Source organism: Bos taurus, chromosome 23 (genome assembly GCF_002263795.3).
Source record: "Bos taurus isolate L1 Dominette 01449 registration number 42190680 breed Hereford chromosome 23, ARS-UCD2.0, whole genome shotgun sequence".
In the NCBI taxonomy this organism is placed as follows: Eukaryota; Metazoa; Chordata; class Mammalia; order Artiodactyla; family Bovidae; genus Bos; species Bos taurus.
Window position 1 is genome coordinate 30,070,979 of NC_037350.1, and position 17,403 is coordinate 30,088,381.

The window sequence follows — 17,403 nt, forward strand, 5'->3', positions numbered from 1 at the left end:
TCTCTAGAACCCTTATCTTGCAAAATTGAAATTCTGTATCCATTAAACAACTGTCATTTTTACCTCCCTCCCATAAAATGGTAATCACCATTGTACTTTTGATTATTTCATATATTCTATGATGGAATAGAATTTAAGTTTTTAAGGCTGCACAAGAAAATTTGAACATAACATAGTCCCTGTCTGACAGGGCCTTCTTTAATGTACAATATGCACCTGTACAAAGATAGGAATGTCTGCTTGACCATGCCAGTGGTGTAAATATTACCCTTCCTTAAAGGATAATATTGTTTTCCTAATTCTGACTCCTTGGAAAAAGACTCTGATGCTGGGAGGGATTGGGGGCAGGAGGAGAAGGGGACGACAGAGGATGAGATGGCTGGATGGCATCACTGACACGATGGACGTGAGTCTGGGTGAGCCCCGGGAGTTGGTGATGGACAGGGAGGCCTGGCGTCCTGCGATTCATGGGGTCGCAAAGAGTCGGACATGACTGAGCGACTGAACAGAACTGAACTGAACTGAATTCTGAGGGGTAATGGTTACGTGCTGCTTCCTTTAAACAGGTATATCTGGACTATGTATCTTTGGAGAAATAAAGAGCCTCTTGATGACAGTGAAAGAGGAGAGTGAAAAAGTTGGCTTAAAACTCAACATTCAGAAAACTAAGATATGGCATCTGGTCCCATCACTTCATGGCAAATAGGGAAACAGTGGAAACAATGGCAGACTTTTATTTTGAGGGGCTACAAAATCACTGCAGATGGTGATTGCAGCTATGAAATTAAAAGACACTTGCTCCTTGGAAAAAAAATTATGACCAATCTAGATAGCTTATTAAAAAGCAGAGACATTACTTAGCCAACAAAGGTCCATCTGGTCAAAGCTATGGTTTTCTCAGTAGTCAAGTATGGATGTGAGAGTTGGACTATAAAGAAAGCTGAGCACTGAAGAATCAATGCTTTTGAACTGTGGTGTTGGAGAAGACTCTTAAGAGTCCCTTGGACAGCAAGGAGATCCGTCCAGTCTATCCTAAAGCAAATGGGTCCTGAATATTCATTGGAAGGACTGATGCTGAAGGTGAAACTCCAATACTTTGACCACCTGATGTGAAAAATTGACTCATTTGGAAAGACCGTGATGCTGGGAAAGATTGATGACGGGAGAAGAAGGGGATGACAGAGGATGAGATGGTTGGATGGCATCACCAACTTGATGAACATGAGTTTGAGTGAACTCTGGGAGTTGGTGATGGACAGGGGAGCTTGGTGTGCTGCAGTACATGGGGTCACAAAGAGATGCACACAACTGGGCAACTGAATTGAACTGAACTGAACACTTGTGTCAATGGACACAAAGTATTTGTCTTTTTGTGATTGGCTTATTTCACTTTGAATAATGTCCTCAAGGTCTATTTCTTTCTTTTATTTAAGACGATAATATTCCATGGTACATACCACATTTTATTCATCCATTTATCCTTCTAAGGATATTTAGGTTCATTCTACCTCTTGGCTATTGTGAATAATGCTGCTATGAACATGGGTGCAAATATCTCTTTGAGACTCTATTTTCAAATCTTTTGAATATATACCCAGAAGTGGAGTTTGCTGGATCATACCATAGTTTTCAGTTCCATTTGTGGCATTTGCGCTCTTGCTAAAAACTAAAGGTCTCATGACTACACAAAAGTTGCTCCAGAGTACAGTTCAATTGGAATAAAAGCCTTTGGTGGCTTCTGCCTTTATGCTTTTCTAAAGGGAGGAGGTAGAGGCAATTATATTTGTGGTAGCTAATGAAAATCTGGAGAACATCTATTTCAAACCATTCAGAGCTACAATTATAGAAATCCTAGTCAGATATTTGTTTCCAGAAATTTAGCTAGCCATTTCCCCATTTAGTTGATTTTTTAAGTGATCCCTGCCCCCTCAAAAGTTCAGTATTTCAGCTTTGTAAAGACCAAGTGCCTTCATATTCTCAGCGAGCTATTATATCATAGCACTATTATTCCTTAAGCCAGGATTAATAAAATTCCGTCTAAAGAAGCCCCCATCCCTAATTTTTTATTTCAGCCTATAAATTCTTTCTTTCATAGGACGTGAAACAAGTTTTAGTTATTTTGTTTCTGTGTTTATTTCATTTGTCGGGTTCGGTAGAAAGTAAGCTCCTTGAGGACACGTGCTAGTCCCTCCTCGTTCATGCCTATAGCACTCGTCAAACATCAGGCCTCCAATATATAATTGTTAAATAAGAACGAATTGACCGATTAATTGATTGAACTCACTCACAACCGGGCAACAGCATCAAGAGAGGAGAGGAAACAAATGAGATTTTAAGCCTCTCCAACCTGGCAGGGAATCAGACCAGCAAATGGAAAAAAGCCGACCACGAAGGGACTCGAACCCTCAATCTTCTGATCCGGAATCAGACGCCTTATCCATTAGGCCACGCGGCCAACTGTAAGAGACCCTTCTCACGTAAAGTACAAAAGTTATGTAGGCCGGCGTGGGCGGGGGCTTTTCTACTGACTGGACTGAACTAAACTGAAACGGGAAGAAGGAATGCATCTTCTTTTTTCAGAAATCTAGGTCATGGTCAGGCTACTTGCCCCAAATTTCATCTTCACACAATCTCTCTAAATCAATTCTGTCCGTCTCCTTTGCCTCCACTACTTTGACTGCTTAACAGATTTTTCTTCCCCCAACCATATTTAGAAATCACAGGATTTGCACTGCATAAAAAGAACTTTAGAGTTTAAAACCTTAGAGTTTACATTTCAGAGAGGTAAAAAGGAAATGGAGGCAGATATAAAGCTCAACAAGCTATAGACCTGCCATTTTCAGTTCTGTTATGGACGATACTGCAGAAATGAAACCATTTTGACACATGATTTTAAGAAAAAAACCTTTTAGAGTTTGTGACCTTATTAATAATCTTTTGGCCAAGAATGAAAATACAGACCGAAGGAATTTTAATACCCTCTAATAAACAAATTTAGAAATTTGAAGGCAAACTATTGATGCTAGCTGGAAATGAGCTTTACACAAGTTGCACTCTTTGGAAACAGATGACTATATTCCAGAGGAGAAAACAAACTTTTGAAGTCTAAACTCCTTAGTGGATTCCTTTGGATTTTAATCTTGGTATCCATTCCATTTGCAAGCAAAAATTGATCTCCCCTAACTCATATTACTTTGCCAACAAAGGTCGGTCTAGTCAAGGCTATGGTTTTTCCAGTGGTCATGTATGGATGTGAGAGTTGGACTGTGAAGAAAGCTGAGTGCCAAAGAATTGATGCTTTTGAACTGTGGTGTTGGAGAAGACTCTTGAGAGTCCCTTGGACTGCAAGGAGATCCAACCAGTCCATTCTGAAGGAGATCAGCCCTGGGATTTCTTTGGAAGGAATGATGCTAAAGCTGAAACTCCAGTCCTTTGGGCACCTCATGCGAAGAGTTGACTCATTGGAAAAGACACTGATGCTGGGAGGGATTGGAGGCAGGAGAAGGGGACGACAGAGGATGAGAAGGCTGGATGGCATCATCGACTTGATGGACATGAGTTTGAGTGAACTCCAGGAATTGGTGATGGACAGGGAGGCCTGGCGTGCTGCAGTTCATGGGGTCGCAAAGAGTTGGACACGACTGCACGACTGAAGTGAACTGAACTGAACTCAATTTTGTACCTTTTTTTTTTTTTTTGGTACTTTTTATTCCTTCCTCCTCTTCATTGTTCAAGTTTTTAATTCATTTTTAAAATTTAGATATTTTATCATAGTGTTAGTCACTCAGTCCTGTCCAACTCTTCAAGACCCCATGGACTGTAGCCCACCAGGCTCCTCTCTCCATGGAATTCTCCAGGCAAGAGTACTGGAGTGCATCTCCATTCCCTTCTACAGAGAGCTTCCCAGCCCAGGGATCAAACCTGGGTCTCCTGCACTGCAGGCAGATCCTTAACACTGAGCTAGGGAAGCCCTTAATATTAAAAGCAACTGAATTATATCTTTTTGCTGTACCCCACCAGGAATCTTTAGTTCCCTGATCAGCTATCCCACCCTTCCCCTTCCCTTCTCCCCTCCCCTCCCAGGAAGCTTGGAGTCTTAACCACTGGAACACCAGGGAGGGTCCTGTGTGTCTTTTTTTAATGCCAATACCTTACCATACTGTTTTGTTTACCATAGCTTTGAAAGACCCACTCCTCAGCAGTCTTCCTCCCACAATTCTGTCTCCTGCTCGAGGGTACCCTTTTTTCCCTTCTTGTTTTCTCCTCCTCCTGTATTAACTTTTCCAGGATCCTAGTTCATGTTAGTTTCTGTTCCTAGAGTTTCAGGTCCAGTTGTTCCCAAACTAGTTTAAGTTTGTTTATCATATTCAATTGAGGGACATTTATAATTTTAAAAAGTTTATTGAAGTATATAATTAACTTACAATGTTAATTTCTCCTGTACAGCAAAATGATTCATATATATATATATACGCATTCTCTTTTATATTCTTCTCCATTACGGTTTACTAATGGCACCCCACTCCAGTACTCTTGCCTGGAAAATCCCATGGACGGAGCCTTGTGGGCTGTGGTCCATTCGGTCGCTAAGAGTTGGGCACGACTGAGCAACTTCACTTTCACTTTTCACTTTCATGCATTGGAGAAGGAAATGGCAACCCACTCCAGTGTTCTTGCCTGGAGAATCCCAGGGACAGTGGTGCCTGGTAGGCTGCCGTCTATGGGGTCGCACAGAGTCGGATTGAAGCGACTTAGCAGCAGCAGCAGCAGCAGCACAGAACATATAGTTTCCTGTGCTGTACAGTAGGACCTTGATGTTTACCCATTCTATATAGAACAGTCTGCACCTGGTGGTGGTGGTTTAGTCGCTAAGTCATGTCCAACTCTTGAGACACCATGAACTGTAGTCAGGCTCATCTGTCCATGGAATTTTCCAGGCAAAAATACTGGAGTGGGTTGCCATTTCCTTTTCCAAATCTGCATGGGCAAATCTCAAACTCCCAATCCTTCCCCCCTCCCCCTCAAGTCTCTTCTCTATTTCTGTGAGTCTGTTTCTGTTTCATGGATAAGTTTGTGTGTCATATTTTAGTTTCCATATATAGGTGATATCATATGATATTTGTCTTTCACTCTCTTACTTCACTTAACATGATAATCTCTAGGTCCATCCATGCTGCTGCAAATGGCATTCTTTGTTTCTTTTTTATGGCTGAGATATATTCCATTGTATATATGCACCATATCTTCTTTATCCATTCATCTGTCCATGGGCATTTAGAATACTTCCATGTCTTGGCTATTGTAAATAGGGATGCAATGAACTTAAGGGTGCATGTTTATTTTGAAACATAGTTTTGTCTGGGTATATGCTCAGCAGTGGAATTGCTGGATCAAATGGCAACTCTGTTTTAGTTTTCTGAGGAACCAACATACTGTTTTCCATAGTGGCTGCACCAACTTACATTCCCACCAACAGTGTAGGAGGGTCCCTTTTTCAGTTGAATAACGTAAGAACCCAAGATTCTGAGAGCACTTAGCATCTAGAGAGTGGGGCCCAGCAATCCATAGTTTTATTCAGTTCCTCCAAGTGATTTTCCATCTTTATGGATCCCCCCGACAATCCCCTCCCCCCCTCCACAGTGTTGTCTAAAAAGCATTCATATGTCTCTTTAGCCTCTCTGAGAGTCGCCTGTGGCCCAAGCATTGTATACCCAAAGGCAGGAGAAGGGGAAGACGAGATGATTGGATGGCATCACAGACTCGATGGACAGGCGTTTGCGCAAGCTCCGGGAGATGGTGAAGGACAGGGTAGCTTGGTGTGCTGCAGTCCACTGGGTCGCAAAGAGTCGGACACGACTGAGCGACTGAACACCAAAATCCGATGACCCCCTCAAGTCCTCTAGGGCTCTGCCGGGTCGGATCCGCCAGGACGGGCAGATCCGGAGTTGGGGAGGAGCCGAAAGGGAGGTGGTAATTTGAGGTCTCCAAGAGTCCACAGGAGTGAGAATCAGAAGAAAGCTTAGATGGAAAATGATTTAGGATTTGCTCCCAATACTCATTTCTGGGTTGACCCTGGTACCCAAAGTCAGAGAACAGCGGGAAGCGCCTGAGGGTTGCCCCTCGGAGGTCAAGGGGTCTAACTACTGCAGGCTCCTGAAGGGTTTATACGGTTAAATGATTTTGCGGATCAAGCCTAAGCCTTAAAACGCCTTCCTTCTGGGTACCGTTCAGTTCCGACAGGGGGCGCTCTAAGGCTGCTCGGTTTCTTTCTCTCCTCTTCCACACGCACGTCTCGGTGGTTCTCGAGACCCGAGGTTGAAAGCCCGGGAGACGCAGCCGCCAAGAGTGTCCCTGACTCTGAGTCTTGACGCGCGAGCTTACCCGAATGAGGGAAGCGACAGACGCGGGCCTAGTCTTCTCTCCTACCTGGACCTAAATCCCTATGGCTCCTTTTAGGGCTTCTTTTTATCCTCCGGCTTTATACTTTCGGTTTTCTGGCAACCTATTTAAGCAGAGGTCTTATCCCAGACCTCTCCCTGGGGGCGGCCAGTCAGGAGCTCCCCATTCGCCCCAGGCATGGCCGTCGAGCTGGTGTCCGAGAGGGTGACCCGTAGTGAGAGAGCTCGGGACCAGACGGGACTTTCGGTATAATATTTAGTTTTCGTTCTTATAGCCTAGTTACAAGACAGTATTCAGTAGAGAAAGTTCAAAAACTGAATTTCATGACGTAAAGTTTCTTTTGCGGAAGATGTATTGACGGGTCATAGGAATAATTCTGAAGACACCATGGCGGGAGGGGGTGTAGCTCAGTGGTAGAGCGCGTGCTTAGCATGCACGAGGCCCCGGGTTCAATCCCCGGCACCTCCAGTTTTCTTGGGGAGGTGCGGAATTGGTTTTGGGTTCTAACAGCATTAGACGCATCCTCATCCTCGTTTGCTAAGAACGTCCACCGCCTGTCTTCTTTTCTGGTTATTTTGTTCTCGTTCAGGTCTTTTAAGTCACACAAAAAACAAGAACCATTTTGTTTTTAATATGGACCCATTTTTGCCCTAGGGCCTTAACACCACCGTGGGTAGCTGAGTCAGCTGGCAAAAGATATGGACTGCGGAAACCGAAAAACAAGCGAGGTACCAAATTAACAAGTCCAATTACAATAGTTACATTTCGCAGTATCATCTAAGAGCAAGAAACACAGAAAGCAGAAAAAATAAGAGCAAATGTGAAGTCCACAGTAAATTTTCTTTAGATCCCTTCGTTTTCTGGGCTGTTGCTGGGTCAAGGAATAGATTTGAGGAGAGGAAGGAACGCTTTCCTTTGTTTTTCGCTACCACTCTTACCCCATTGCAGCCTCCCCTTCTTTCCCTGCTCTCTCCTTCTGTTTTTATATGCGCTTCTTTAACTCATTGCTCCTGAGTAACTTTTAAATTATAATATAAGCTTCATGTCTAGATAGAGTTCTTATTGTGTTAAATAAGTTCTGCCCTTTTTACCTGACGAAGTAGAATGTGAAACATTTAATTTTTTAAAACTTTGGACAACTGAATGAAATTTATTTGTAAATATCCAAACAGCCTTTGAGATAAAGGACTGAAGCCTTGCCATAACTTTAGTTTTCTTTTTTTCTTTTTTGGGAGGGGAGGTATGATAAATACAGATAGCAAAGATTCAGCTACCCAAAGAGCTTCTTGCTAGGTATTCCTAATAATAACTTTGAAGAGTTTGGAGGAATTTGTCCTTGCCCTTGTAAATGCTTTCCTGTACATGATGTAAGCATCAAAGTTCTGGAGAATGACTTAGGTGCCACCAAATGGTCATCTTGGGGACACCAAAATCCGTTGCTATGTATGAGTTCTGAGATGGCCAAAATTTCCCTGTAATGGTAGATTGTTGTTTTTTAACATGTCCTTCTAGATTCTTAAAATCATGTTTCTTGGCATTTTTCTTTAGCTTCAAAATTCTGCCTTTAAAGTAGGATTCAGTATTCATGAAGTGAAGTGAAGTGAAATGAAGTCCCTCAGTTGTGTCCGACTCTTTGCAACCCCATGGACTGTAGCCTACCACGCTCCTCCAGCCACGAGATTTTCCAGGCAAGAGTACTGCAGTGGGTTGCCATTTCCTTCTCCAGTCAGTATTCATAACTGAACTATTTTTCCTCTAAGAAATCATTAGCATTTTCATTTCTTGAGGAGATGGCCATGCCTTCTTTCAGTTCCTTGACTAGGGATTGAATCCAGGCCATGGCAGTGAAAGTCTAGAATCCTAACCACTAGGCAGCCAGGGAACTCCCAATATTTTCCAATTTTTAATTGAGGTTGCCAAGACAAATAAAAAATCTCCATGTTTCTATATTATAGCATTCCAAAATCACAAAAAGCCGAGATTATATGTACTCTCAGTATAGATCAGTTCAGTTCATTTCAGTTCACTCAGTCATGTCCGACTCTTTGCGACCCCATGAATCGCAGCACGCCAGACCTCCCTGTCCATCACCAACTCCCGGAGTTCACTCAGACTCACGTCCATCGAGTCAGTGATGCCATCCAGCCATCTCATCCTCTGTCGTCCCCTTCTCCTCCTGCCCCCAATCCCTCCCAGCATCAGAGTCTTTTCCAATGAGTCAACTCATCACATGAGGTGCCCAAAGTACTGGAGTTTCAGCTTTAGCATCATTCCTTCCAAAGAAATCCCAGGGCTGATCTCCTTCAGAATGGACTGGTTGGATCTCCTTGCAGTCCAAGGGACTCTCAAGAGTCTTCTCCAACACCACAGTTCAAAAGCATCAATTCTTCGGCGCTCAGCCTTCTTCACAGTCCAACTCTCACATCCATACATGACCACAGGAAAAACCATAGCCTTGACTAGACGGACCTTTGTTGGCAAAGTAATGTCTCTGCTTTTTAATATGCTATCTAGGTTGATCATAACTTTTCTTCCAAGGAGTAAGTGTCTTTTAATTTCATGGCTGCAGTCACCATCTGCAGTGATTTTGGAGCCCCCCAAAATAAAGTCTGACACTGTTTCCACTGTTTCCCCATCTATTTCCCATGAAGTGATGGGACTGGATGCCATGATCTTCGTTTTCTGAATGTTGAGTTTTAAGCCAACTTCTTCACTCTCCTCTTTCACCTTCATCAAGAGGCTTTGTAGTTCCTCTTCACTTTCCGCCATAAGGGTGGTGTCATCTGCATATCTGAGGTTATTGATATTTCTCCCAGCAATCTTGATTCCAGCTTGTGCTTCTTCCAGCCCAGCGTTTCTCATGATGTACTCTGCATATAAGCTAAATAAGCAGGGTGACAATATATAGCCTTGACGTACTCCTTTTCCTATTTGGAACCAGTCTGTTGTTCCATGTCCAGTTCTAACTGTTGCTTCCTGACCTGCATACAGGTTTCTCAAGAGGCAGGTCAGGTGGTCTGGTATTCCCATCTCTTTCAGAATTTTCCAGTTTATTGTAATCCACACAGTCAAAGGCTTTGGCATAGTCAATAAAGCAGAAATAGATGTTTTTCTGGAACTCTCTTGCTTTTTCCATGATCCAGCAGATGTTGGCAATTTGTTCTCTGATTCCTCTGCCTTTTCTAAAACTAGCTTGAACAACTGGAAATTCGCGATTCACGTATTGCTGCAGCCTGGCTTGGAGAATTTTGAGCATTACTTTACTAGCGTGTGAGATGAGTGCAATTGTGCGGTAGTTTGAGCATTCTTTGGCATTGCCTTTCTTTGGGATTGGAATAAAAATTGACCTTTTCCAGTCCTGTGGCCACTGCTGAGTTTTCCAAATTTGCTGGCATATTTGTTACCTCCTAAATCTTTAGCAAAGATCCTCACATTAGAACTATTAATGCAGTCATCTGAGTATATATTGGCAAAGGGGTAGCTTCCTTTACAGAGTGTTAAGAAGTTGCTACGTCTCCAGCACAGTATACCTTGAATTTTTGAAGATATAGACCATCAACAAATCAGAGTTGTCTAGGGGGAACATTAGTCAGCATATAGAAGTAGGGATATAGGCCCCCTTTCTCTACCTGAGAGAGGGATCATAGGAGACTCATTAATACAGTCATATCAATAGATAACTCTGGTGATCTCAGTCTGCTTCATCAGCTTTTGAATACACACATATCTGACCTCACCAGACCGCCTGCCTCTGAAAAGCTTAGCAGTCAGCCTAGACAACTGCCTCCTCTGGTCTCCATCTTTTTTGGATTCTTTTTTAGAATTTCCACATTGGTAGGTTCTTGCTCACATGATCCATGTCTTTTCAGACCTTACAAAAACTGCTGAGACAAACAACTGTCCCAACGTGAGAAGAACCATTGGTTCTAAGTAAATATGACTGCTTGGTCTCTGGGACAGTGAAGTGAGAGGGACCTAGTGTATTAAAAGCAGTTCCCCACTTTAAATCATTCTTCAGGGCAAAAGCCTCAAGAGGACCTCTTGGGATTTAAGTCAGAATCTCCTTTCAGTTTTTAACCAGAAAATTCAAAAGGCAACAGAACTCTTACCACCTATGAATATTTTCTGTCTCTCTCTCTCTTTTTTTTTTTGGTTGAAGACAGCTACCTCGTACCAAAAACAGCACATGGCATCAATAATTTCTCTCTCTCCTCAACCAAATTATTTTGACTTCTATTCTCATTCCTGATTTTCAATAGATTTAATGTTTATTAGAATGAGAGGGGCTTATTTTAGAATACATGAGGATTCTGTTATAGCTGCTGCAACTGATTAAGATAGACATGCTTTGATTTCCTTCTCATTTCCCTTTGTGTATATTCTAGAGCTGTTTGTGGTTATCAATACAATTACGTAAAACCTCTAAAAGTTGTAATAATCTTTGCCCTCTCCTACTTCATTACTGATGACACAAAATATCTTTTATATGGTGTAATCATTAACTTAGAGTTATAATTAAGTTTTATGATTTTTAAATTCTATACCAGATTTAAAGATGACTGAGCGACTTGACTTGCACTTTTCACTTTCATGCATTGGAGAAGGAAATGGCAACCCACTCCAGTGTTCTTGCCTGGAGAATCCCAGGAACGCGGGAGCCTGGTGGGCTGCCGTCTATGGGGTCACACAGAGTCGGACACGACTGAAGTGACTTAGCATAGCATAGTGTAGCATATTACATTACAATTTTACAGGATTCTATATTTATCTGTTTTCCTTTACCAAGGAGTGCTATATTTTTGTTCAGTTTTGTATTGCTGTTCATCAGCTTCTTGCTTCAACTTGAAGGAGTCCCTTCAGCTTTTCAGCTGGGGCAGACAGTAGCATACTTTTTTCTGAGTAACACTCCTGTTACAGTAGCTGGGTGCTGGGCAACAGGCAACAGCCTTAGGTCTTCTTGGCAGCTCTCTCCTGGCCTGGAACCTCGGTCTCATGATGGCCATGAAGGGGCCCTACGATAAAATAGAATCCGTGTTCCATGAGTGGAAAGATGAGAGCCCTCACCTCTTAGCTGCACTTTCCCAGAACTTAGTCTCTGCAAGAAGGAGCTGAGGGTATGATTAGAAATGGAGGAAAGATACTAGAGCTCTCCAAATGGAAATGGGTTGGGGGAGGGGGAACTTTGTTTCCTTGGCTGTATGGTTTGGAGTAGAGTTTCTGTCAGCCTAGCCTGGGAAGAGAGAGGGAGGGAGTAGATTGTGATTCAAATGACACAGATTCTCATTGTTATTACTGAACTTTAGTACATTTTCTTGAATTAACCTTTCTTAATATGACATATGCCCTTAGAACCATTTCCAGATAATTTATAAAATTTCCACAATTTCTCTGATGAACACATTCATAGAGTTCTTCCTGCTGCCATGCTTCTGAGTTGTGTGTGTGTGTGTGTTTAATTTATTTCTGAGTTTGTAATTAACCAGATTACCTTACATCTGTATCTCCTTTCAAATAATGCCTCATCTTAGTTTCTGGTGGCTCCTGGCAATCCTTGGATTGTAGCTGCATCACTCTAATCTCTGCCTCCATCGTCATACGACCTTGATCCCTCTGTATCTCTGTCTCTGCATGTTCTCCTCTTGTAAGGACATCAGTCATTGGATTTAGGAACTCACCCTAATCCAATATGAAGTCTTTTAAACCAATTATATCTTTAAAGACACTATTTCTAAATAAGGTCACATTTTCAGGTTCCAAGTGGACATGAATTTTTTCCGGACATTATTCAATCCTCTACAGTGTTGAATATATGTTGACTTTTGTCAATGCCTATTGTGCAACTATGGAGATGATCATGTATGGTTTTTCTCCTTACTTTTATTAATTTGATGGATTATATTAATATTGTCAAAGATAAACCAGAGCTGGACAGTAGATAAGAGGTAAAAATGATTTCATTCAGGAATATTGTGATGGGGGAAAGGCCTCAGTACAGAAATAGAATCAATTTCAAATACAGCATAGGCAAGTGGGAATTTATAGCTAATGACCAGGGGAGGGTGGGTTGAGGGTCAGTAGATAGAAAATTACTAAGAGGAAACATCCGAGGTAAGGCAGAATTCTGGCTAAACCAACCAAACAGGATTCCTGCTGAAAGCAGTCCAAGGTGATCAGACATTACCTAGGGGATGGTAGAGGATAAGAAACACAATTAGATATGAAGGGTAACCAGATATGCAAATAGAGGATTCTAGCCAAACCAGCCTAACAGGATTCTTGCTAAAAGTGAACAACACAGAGAAGAAAACAGAAATCCAAAAGTCAAGTTCTGTTTGGAAAAGAGTTAAGGGAATTCTGAGTAGAGATTGGTAGAGGAGAGAATCTTTGTTAATGTCTTCCTTGATAATGAGTGATCTTTGTATTTCTGGAATAAACCCCACTTGGACATTCTGTATTATGTGAAATTAGACTATATTTGTCATTTTCTGTGCAAACTGAAAAAGTTTGTGATGAACATCGTACTCATAAAATGAATTGGAAGAGCTCCTTCTTTCTCTATGCTTTGAAAATTTTAAGTAGCATCATGATTTTCTGATATTGGTAAAATTTCTTTGTGAAAGTACTTGTGCTTGGTTCCCTTTTTGGGGAGTTGCCTGTTCAACTGTTTTTCTATAGTAATGACATGTTTAGACTTTCTTACTCTACAAGAAGTAATTTGGGTATCAGTTCAGTTCAGTCGCTCAGTCATGTCCGACTCTTTGTGACCCCATGAATCACAGCATGCCACGCCTTCCTGTGCATCACCAACTCCCAGAGTTTACTCAAACTCATGTCCATCGAGTCAGTGATGCCATCCAGCCATCTCATCCTCTGTCGTCCCCTTCTCCTCCTGCCCCCAATCCCTCCCAACATCAGTCTTTTCCAATGAGTCAACTCTTCGCATGAGGTGCCCAAAGTACTAGAGTTTCAGCTTTAGCATCAGTCCTTCCAATGAACACCCAGGACTGATCTCCTTTAGAATGGACTGGTTAGATCTCCTTGCAGTCCAAGGGACTCTCAAGAGTCTTCTCCAACACCACAGTTCAAAAGCATCAATTCTTTGGTGCTCAGCTTTCTTCACAGTCCAACTCTCACATCCATATATGACCACTGGAAAAACCATAGCCTTGACTAGACGGACCTTTGTTGGCAAAGTAATGTCTCTGCTTTTCAATATGCTATCTAGGTTATAGTGCATTTATAAAATCCACTTTATCTAAAGTTTTCAAGTCATTTGCTGAGTTGTGTCTTTATGATTTTTAAAAAGTTTTTCTGTTTGATAGTTATTTGATAGATATTTCCTCCCATCAGTTCTAGTTTTGTGTGTCTGCACTTTTTTTTCCTTTTCTTGATTACAATGGTTAGAACTTTGTCGACTTTTCGAATATCCAGTTTTTTTCTTTAACTAGTTCTACTTAAAAAAAAAAAACAAACTAATTTTCTCGTTTGTCTTTATCAACCCTTCATTCTTTTTGGCTTATTTTGTTTATTTCTAACATCTTGAACTGAGTTCATTATTTGATATTGTTATCAACCTCCTTTTCATCTCTGACTGGAGAAGTATTTACCTCAATACCTTATTGTGTCTTTTGCCCGTTTAAGCAACTTTCCCAATGTTAACTGAGGCTCTGTTGGTTTATGGGGCTGGACGCGAGAGGCTCAGAGCCTGTGAGAATGATGCGGTGAGTGAACTAGTCCAGCAGCGCGAAGAGTTTTTAACCGAGGGTTAATGCGCATCACATTAACCTTCTTTAATGGCCTTCTATTCTACCCCTAAGGGGGTGCGATCGTAACCAAGGAGCCCCCTCTCTCGGCGGCCGAAGCAAACGGCTCTCCATTTGTCCTTCCATCTTCTCTCTTCTGGAGCTAATTTGGTTGCTTTCCACCTCATTATATACTTTGTGACTTTCTGGCAGTCCTTTAAAGCATCTAGGGAAGAGAAAGTGAAGAAAAGAGAAAGTGAAGAAAAGAGAGAAAGTATTTCATCAGGCTCTTCTAACTGCGGCAGGGCCAGACAGACAGAAGCAAAAAGGTCCAGAACCACCAACGGGGGCTCTCCGTCTAGAATGCAATTTACTCTTCTTTTAGCAAAGCATGATATAGGACCTATATTTAGGTTCTAGTTTTAAGGTTTTTGGAAATTAGTAAAATTTGACACAGTAGACTTTAGCTTAATGTTAATTCTTGTAAAACTGACCCAAAACTGTTTTCTGTCTTGAATATATTCCCGAGAGTTCGTTTTCGGGTAGGGGGTGTAGCTCAGTGGTAGAGCGCGTGCTTAGCATGCACGAGGCCCCGGGTTCAATCCCCGGCACCTCCAATTTTGAACTTTTTCCTTGCTCAAAAAGAAAGTAAACCTATTTCACAACTATTTGCTATTTGCTCAAAAAGAAAGTAAATCTATTTCACAACTATTTGCTATTAGTATTAGTGCTGTTCTTTTTCTACTCCTCCGGTTTGGCAACACTCAGGGTGGCTGCGTAAGGAGGAAAAGACAAAGCCTGGGCTCATTCAGCAGCTCGAGATTCCGCACAGAAAGTCCGTCACCAAATTGACGAGCCTTTTTGCCCTGGGTTTCACTTTGCAGTATTATTAATATGTAAAAAGCAGGAAAGAAGAGACAAGGATGACAGAATTTAACAAAAGAAAAACACACGATCTCAAGCTAATTTTTTTTTTTTTTTTAGCGTGTTTTGTTCTCTGAGCCGTGTTGGCCATGATTAGACTGCAGATTGAGCAAGAAGACAGCGTTCCAAACTTGGAAATCGAGAAATTTATTTTCATCAGTGGATATGAAGAAGTTTACACTTAGGCATCAATAGCCCCATTGCGAAGTACCTTGGGCTGAAGATCTCAAACGTCAGAGATTAATTTCCAGTTTTGGTCTGTTTTTACTCTTACCGGAGAATAGGACTTAACTAGATAATTTAGTTGTTACAGAAGTAATTTTATCTGAGACTGTTGCGCCCTCTATCGGAAAGAAATTTTCCAGACCCGGGGTCCTTGAACTAAAGCTGTTGGTGGTACCTTGTTAGAATGCAGGATGTCAGTTCCTCCTCAAACTTACTGAACTAGAACCAACATTTCGACAGGATCCCTAAGTGTTTCCTCTGCACGTTAAAATTTGAGTCACTGGTTTGAGTGCTCCAATGTGGGTTAAAATGATTATATATTATAAATATATGGCTTATTTTATTAATAATTTTCCTACTTCCTATTCTAATGTAGTAAAAACAATTGCAAAAATGTATTTCTATTGTTGAACCAGTTTTGTATTCTTATGACTGACACTGTTTCCCCTCTCATGGTAATATGATATTTACTAGTATTTTTAAATCAGTATACATAATTGAATTAGATGTCAAGTTTCTTTTAAATAAAATGTTTTGCAGGTTTGCAGTCAAGATGGTGCTAACTTCCAATACGAACTAGGAAGCTCATATCTTTCTTTCTGCTCAGCAACTTTTTAAAAAAACTTTTTATTTTGTATTGGGTTATAGCCTATTAACAATGTTGTGATAGTTTCAGGTGGACAGTGAAGGAATTCAGTCATACATATACATGTATCCATTCTCCTCCAAACTCCTCTCCTGTCCAGGCTGCACATAACATTGAGCAGAGTTCCATAGGCTATCCAATTGGTCCTTGTTGCTTATACATTTTAAATATAAGTGTATACATGTCCATCAAAAGTCACTAAGTATCCCTTCCCCTCATTCTTCCCCCCTGGCAACCATAAATTTGTTCCCTAAGTCTGTGAGTCTCTTTCTGTTTTGCAAGTTCATTTGTATCCTTTGTTTTTTAGATTCCACATATAGGGGATGTCATATGATATTTCTCCTTCTCTGTCTGACTTATTTCACTCAGTTTGACAATCTCTAGATCCATCCATGTTGCTGCAAGTGGTATTATTTCATTTTTAATGGCTGAATAATAGTGCATTGTATATATGTACCACATCTTTTTTATCCATTTCTCTATTGATGGACATTTAGGTTGCTTCTGTTACTGTAAACAGTGCTACAATGAACACTGAGGTGCATGTATTCTTTTAGATCATGTTTTTATCTGGATATAGACCCAAAAGTGAGATTGCAGGGTCATACGATAGCTCTATTTTTAGTTTTTTAAGGAATCTCCATATTTTGCTTCATAATGGCTGCTGAACCAGTTTACATTCCCATCAACAGTGTTGGAGGATTCCCTTCTTTCCACACCCTCTCCAGTATATATTGCTTCTGGATTCTTTTAGGATAGCCATTCTGGTTGGTGTGAGGTGATATCTCATTGTAGTTTTGATTTCATCAAAATTTTAAGTAGGATAAGATATTTCCCAAGTTAAATGTCTTAATTTTAGGATTTACCTCTTCAAAGAAAGAGTAAGAGCTAGCGCTCAGGAGCCAGACTTTCTTTAATAGGGGTAATAGGTCATTTTCTATTTTGTTGACATATTTTCTCTCTTTTTGTTTTCTAAGTACAATTTTATGATGTCTTTTTGCCACTTGTATCTACTATGTTAAGAGAAATGTATTCACATGCTCCAAACATAGGACTGTGTGGATCACAAAAAACTTTGGAGAATTCTTCAAGAGATGGGAATAACAGACCACCTTTCCTGCCTCCTGAGAACTCTGTATGCAGGTCAAGAAGCAACAGTTGGAACTGGACATGGAACAACAGACTGGTTCCAAATAGGAAAAGGAGTACGTCAAGGTTGTATATTGTCACCCTGCTTATTGAACTTCTATGCAGAGTACATTATTAGAAATGCTGGGCTGGATGAAACACAAGCTGGAATCAAGATTGCCGGGAGAAATGTCAGTAACCTCACATATGCAGATGATGCCACCCTTATGAAAGAAATTGAAGAACTAAAGAGCCTCTTGATGAAAGTGAAATAGGAGAGTGAAAAAGTTGGCTTAAAGCTCAACATTCAGAAAACGAAGATCATGGCATCTGGTCCCA

The 17,403-nt window shown here is 41.1% G+C and overlaps 1 long non-coding RNA gene and 3 other non-coding genes across 4 annotated transcripts; 3 read left to right on the plus strand and 1 right to left on the minus strand.

Annotated features, from left to right (window-relative positions):
- Positions 1-2,382: 2,382 nt before the first annotated feature.
- Positions 2,383-2,455, minus strand: TRNAR-CCG (transfer RNA arginine (anticodon CCG)). Its single transcript has one exon. It is a non-coding gene; the product is annotated as a tRNA-Arg (tRNA).
- Positions 2,456-5,692: 3,237 nt separating this feature from the next.
- LOC112443799 (uncharacterized) lies at positions 5,693-15,832 on the plus strand. Its single transcript, XR_003032195.2, has 3 exons — positions 5,693-6,645; positions 7,054-7,127; positions 15,126-15,832. It is a non-coding gene; the product is annotated as an uncharacterized lncRNA (long non-coding RNA).
- Positions 6,796-6,867, plus strand: TRNAA-AGC (transfer RNA alanine (anticodon AGC)). Its single transcript has one exon. It is a non-coding gene; the product is annotated as a tRNA-Ala (tRNA).
- On the plus strand, positions 14,687-14,758 carry TRNAA-AGC (transfer RNA alanine (anticodon AGC)). The gene has a single exon. It is a non-coding gene; the product is annotated as a tRNA-Ala (tRNA).
- Positions 15,833-17,403: the final 1,571 nt, after the last annotated feature.